We start from the raw sequence: 6,485 nt of genomic DNA, 5'->3' as shown, positions 1-6,485 counted from the left end.
AATTTGAAGATGAAAATCTAACTCAACAAGAATTATCAACATCACTAAAATATTATTCAGGGTTCATCTAGATGTGGAAAATGATACAACTTTTTTTTCATGGTGTTTATTTAAATAGAGTGAGGCCCTGCCTACATGAGCTCTTTTCATGCTGCATAGGGCAGACCCTGCTCCACCTTTTTCCTCTTACAATTCCTGTTTCTTTCATTTATATTGCTGCCTTGACTGGACATCAAGGTTTTTACCAGTTTTTACCAGTTTAATCACTTTTCTTTACATTTAAAATTTTTCCATAGATGTTGAGGCAGTGTTACAATTGCAAGGTTCCTATAACTGTATGGTAAATTTAAAACAAAAATGAGAAATATGTAGACATTCAAGATAATGCATGTAGTTCTAAAGAAGCAGATTAAACTTCTCTCGCTGTATTTTATTATTTGGCAAATCTTGATTGCTAAATAATTCTTGGGAGAGTATCTTTTCTGATTTACTATTTAATATGATAATTTTGCACTGCAATTTAATATGAGTTGCTTCAATTGCTTTTGCACATAGATGAGGAACAAATTTTAAATAATAACTCATTGAAGTTTGTCATTGCCTAAATACTATTAATAAGCAACCATTATATAGATTGTGGCATAGAATACATTTAAAATTTTCATTAATATTTTAAACACCAATAAAATCTGATAGAGATAAAACTAATTATATTATAAGCAATATTTGTTGGAATTAATTCTCAATGAGACTGAGATCATGAATCATTGACAATTTAAAGAACTCTAGGAGTACTCATCCAATAGTTTTTGCCAAAGTTTTAAATAGTTATTTATAATGAATTTTGGGTTGGTTAAGGCAATGATTTTCAATGAAAAATAAATAATTTTTTGTGTGTTCACAGAAAGCACTCAACTACATACAAACACACAAACATGCATACACACACACATATATATACACACACAGTTATATACACATATACACAAAGCCTGATATTGTAAACCATTTCTTTTTTTACAATTTTACTCTAAGTTCTGGAATGCACATGCAGAATGTGCAGGTTTGTTACATAGGTATACATGTGCCATGGTGGTTTGCTGCACCCAACAACCCATCATCTAGGTTTTAAGCCCAACATGTATTAGGAATTTTTTTCTAAAGCTCTCCTTTCCCTTACCCCTTACTCCCAGGCAGGCCCCAGTGTGTGATGTTCCCCGTCCTGTGTCTATGTGTTCTCACTGATCAACATCAACTTATGTGTGAGAACATAAGGTGTTTGGTTTTCTGTTCCTGTGTTAGTTTGCTGAGAATGATGGGCAAAACCATTTCTTTTATTCTTTTTACACTGTCTTCAACAGGTAGGATATTACTTGGTATATTATAAATGCTCAATGTTTATTTATTTATTTATTTATTTTCTTTTTCTTTTTTTTGAGACAGTTTCGCTCTTGTTACCCAGGCAGGAGTGCAATGGTGCGATCTCGGCTCACCGCAACCTCTGCCTCCTAGGTTCAGGCAATTCTCCTGCCTCAGCCTCCTGAGTAGCTGGGATTACAGGCACGCACCACCATGCCCAGCTAATTTTTTGTATTTTTAGAAGAGACGGGGTTTCACCATGTTGACCAGGATGGTCTCGATCTCTTGACCTCGTGATCCACTCGCCTCAGCCTCCCAAAGTGCTGGGATTACAGACGTGAGCCACCGCGCCCGGCCAATGTTTATTTTTTGAATTTGTTAGTGCATGAACGAAATGGGGGAATGGATGAATAAAGAAACATTTTTATGCCAAGAGTTCCCTTTTAATTTAGCTCAGACTTTGAAGTACAAAAATTAAAATAACCAATATATTTTTTCTGGGTTAATTCATATGCCATCAGAAATTAAACAAAATTATTAACTGTCTTCCCATATGACATACATACATATTTAAATAATGGCACTGCTTACTTGACAAAAGCTGTTAAAATTTTTTTCTTGTTTTTCCTATGAATGACATTAGCTATAAGAACTAATTATGTCTCTCTATAAAAACCTTCATTATTTAGAATGTGCTTTAATATGTACCTTATTCAGATTTCGGTAGCAATGTTGTGTATATTTTAACTGCAAAAAATATATTATTCTTATGAAAAAACATGCAGTGTGTTCTATACATATATAATTGCTGGTGAATGACTTTCTAAAAGAACCCTAAATGTAATTATATGCAATTTAAAAGGAAATTGAAATATTAAGAAAAAGAGCACATAATTTGCCTATAGCAATTGCTATTGCTATCACAGGCAGACTGCTTGAGATGCTGAATTGAGGTCATTGTTTTAGTCATCTTCATGCTCCACTGACAAAAATCTGTGCTTTCAGCTTCCCTCTGTAGCAGCCCCATCTCAAGGACTCTCAGGATATGTTTTTCTAAACTGTGCAGGCTTTTTAACTTTTATTTCAACTCAGTAAACACACTAGCAAAACAATTCTCTGAACAATATCAATTTCTCAAACTAACCAGCATGTCATGTGTAAAAAATTGGCGACACTGAAAAGTGGACACACTGATTATAAAAATGCACTGTCAAGACCAATTTTGTGTTAAAAGAATGAATGAAAAGAGAAAGAATTAGTGTTGTCTACAGCTGCAGACCAAAGCAGCTGGCCATTGTAATGCTCTGCTGATGGTCCTTGTCACACGTGAACTTGGAACAAAAAAGACAGACAGACAAGGTTATGCCAATGTTTCAGTAAGAAGCTGTTCACCAGTGAGCGTGATCAGAAAAGCAGCAAGTGCATTGCACATTAGTTGCACCTCCCATCTGGCTGTTATTAACATTTGTTCAGAATGTTTGTCCAAGCACTTACATTTAGCTCACCTTGTCATTGTTCTGTATCCTCAAAGAACAGAAATATAATTATTCAGCTCAGAGGAAAAGAAAATGATTTTAAATAATTGCATGACACAAGATGGAGCTGTAGAATGCTGAATTGTGCTGCAATTCTGCAGCAAGGGAAAGCTGTAAAAAGGAAGACCCTTAAGAAGTAGAAAGGATTTCTGTATATTCCTGGGCAAGTTTGCATGGCTCTAGTTTCATCTGAAAGATACACTGTTGACTTAAATCAATTATATGAGTAAAATATGAATTAGGCAAAAATAAAACGTTGGACACAGATGACATATAATCAAAAACTGTGAATGAAATTGCCACTCAGCTAAAAATATAGATTTTGCATTTACATTCACACTGCAGTTAGGAAAACACTTTGTGTTCTCTCAAATTGGTAATATGCTGCCACTCTTTGTGTTCCCTTTGATACTACTTTGCTGCAAAACCTATGTGGTTTTTGACTGCTGATTTACAAACTGTTTTCCAGTTGTTTGAAATGTGAAGTAATAGAAAAAAGATTGTGCTTCTCCTAGTAAGCACCCAATGATCCAATACAATTGTCAGTGTTCCTAAATTTCTGTTAATTTTGTGATTTTCTATTTAGTTTGATTAAAAATATTAATGGTTTAATTAGATGTACACTCTTGTGCAATTTATTTATTCAATTAGGAAACCCTTTCTAGAAGTTTTGCTCCATTAGAGGTCACTATAATTAGAATTCATGATCTTGATAATATGAACAAGCACAATTGCTTCCTTAGAAAAACTTTCCATGAGGAGAAATTAAATTTAATAAAATCCTATTTTTGCACTCTTATTTACTTGTGATTTATCACATTCCCACATTTCTATTAGACATAAAATATTAGTCAGTGAAATAATTGCTTAACTTTGAATCACATATGCTGCTTTCAGCTTAAAAAGTCACCAAGGTTAGAAAACATCATCTTTGAAAAGTTAGAATAATATTAATGAAGACATTGACAGCACATTTTCAAGTGGAAAATAAATCAGCAATTCTATTTTTTTTAATGCAATATTCTTTATTTTCCCCAAAGATCGTGTTTGTGAATTAAATGTGCTTGTGAAATCTCATTATTAGCAGGTTAAAAGTCATGTTTTTGGCCGGACCCTGTTGCTCACGTTTGTAATCCCACCACTTTGAGAGGCCGAGGTAGGCAGGTCACGAGGTCAGGAGTTTGAGACCAGCCTGGCCAACATAGTGAAACCCTGTCTCTACTAAAACTACAAAAATTATCTGGGCATGGTGCTGGGCACCTGTAATCCCAGCTACTCTGGAGGATGAGGAAGGAGAATTTCTTGAACCTGGGAGGTGGAGATAGAAGTGAGCAGAGATCACGCCACTGCACTCCAGCCTGGGCAACAGTGGGAGACTCCACCTGAAAAAAGAAAAAAGAAAAAAAAAAAGGTATGATTTTATTTTGTGGGTAATGGTGCATGCTATACTGATTGATTCTAGAATCTTATAAAAGGATAATACATTGTAAGACATCTGTGAACAGAAATATGCAACACATATGAGAAATATGGCAATTACTACTTTACTAACAAATAATCTTAACCTTTTCATTACAAAGTTACACGTAGATATAAAATAAAATATAACCTTTCCACATTGCATCCATTTTACAGCTTCCTTTAAGGTATAATTTTAGATATAATTAATAAGGCCATAAAAACAATTCATAAACAAATAACATAAAATAAACTTTATATATTAAAAGCAAATATTAACATTAGTAAATATTAATGTATGTATACATCCTGAATACATCAATGAAATAAGAACAATGAACAATTTCATCACTTGCCAAGTGTCCTAATAACCTTTTGTAATTCTTCCCTTTTGTCCCTTAGGCAACCAATGATGGCTTTTTGTCACTACTATAGGTTAACTTGCATTTTTCTGGAAGTTCATAATAATGAAATCACACAGCTTGTACTCTTTTTCTGTTTGTCTTCTTTCACTCAGAATAGATTGTATGTTTTATCTGTGACATAGTGTGTATAATTACTTTGTTCATTTTTATGACTGAGTGGTATGTCAATACTCACTCATGGGCGTTCAGTTATTTCTCTTGTGACTCTTAGGCAAAGAGCTATTATGAACATTTGAGTACAAGTTATTATGTGGGCATATATTTTCATTTATCTTATAGTATCTCTCCATTCTGGCTGGTGGAGATTTTAGTAATTTAATAAAATAAAATGTGAATGTAAATACCTATAAATAATAGTAAAGAATATTACAATGTTAAAAAGATTTTATCTGAATGTGACATCATCTTGAAATTATAGAAACAGAATAAAATGTATTTAATATGTTAGTTATTAACAATAAAATAGTTTATGTTCTCTCAAATATGAAACGGCCACTAGAATCCTTTACAATTCTTAGATTTGTAAGATATATCAGAAAATTTAAATAATATCTGCCATTTTAATTTCAAACTTTTGCAGTTTTATAACTTTTTATACAAATTATTAAATAGGAGATTTACACATGTTCTATCAACTGTTAAAAATATTAGATGATCAATTGTTCTTGTTCAAAACAGAAAAAAATAGACATATCACTCAATATTTGGTTTTTCAAAAGTTTCTATATAATTTTTATTCATTCTGGTTTATCAATGTGGTGATACTTTGGATTCAGAAGGAAAACAGAAGTCTCCTGCAAGAATCTAGCGCCCCCCCAAAAAAATAATAAACCCTGATTGTGATACCCTTTTAAAACTTATAAATAGTGAAACCTTCTTAGCTGTTGAAAAATGAATTCCCATGCAGAAGGTGGTAGAATAAAAGTATAACTTCTACCATTCAAATCCACTGTCCTTTTAGACTCCTTTAGTCTCAGTAGCTCAGCAGCAGTCCCTCAAACCTGAAATGATTTCTTTTCTTTTTGATCAGGTCTATACGAATACTGTGTTTGGGGACTTCAAGCTGGTGTTCACCTTCCCTGACTTTCTTCCTTCAAAGCCAGTCATGGTGCAGTTAAATGGGCAGTGCCAGCAGTAGTAGATTGGGGGAGACAGGCTTCAAAAACTACAGAAGTAGTGCCCATTCTGCAAGCATTTCTCCAGGGAGTGGCTGGGATTTTTTCCCTCCCCAGAACTTGAAAGACCTCTGTTCTTTTTTCTCTGCCACTCTTGGAAAATTGAGTCAAAAGTTCCCCTGAGAGCTTTGCTGTATTTGTAGTCATTGTATTTTCTCTCTTGGGATTCCTCTACAGCTAGTGATTTTTATTTAGAGAACAGAATAACTTTTCATTGTGTCTGTGTTGTGTGTGCCTGTGTGTGTTTTCACAAAAATGAAAAAGCAAATTATAAGTATGAGAAGAAACTTTCTGTGATATTACTTAACATGTTGGACTGATATTTCAAAATCAGCAAATGTCTGTTAATTATCTTGTCTAAGAAGCTGTTCTGAGTGCTGGGAGTGAAGCAGGGACTAAAACATTGTCTTGTTCTCAAAAAGCCCATCTCATTATTATCTTCAGCACTACCATCATTGGTATTCATATATCCTGAGAGATTTAGTGTGTTAGTCAGGGTTTGTGTGCTTGTACGTATATGTTTTAAGTAAGAC

The sequence above is a fragment of the Aotus nancymaae genome, unplaced genomic scaffold, assembly GCF_030222135.1.
Source record: "Aotus nancymaae isolate 86718 unplaced genomic scaffold, 86718_ANA_hifiasm-v0.15.2.pri h1tg000006l, whole genome shotgun sequence".
Lineage (NCBI taxonomy): Eukaryota > Metazoa > Chordata > Mammalia > Primates > Aotidae > Aotus > Aotus nancymaae.
This window is presented reverse-complemented; position numbering follows the sequence as displayed.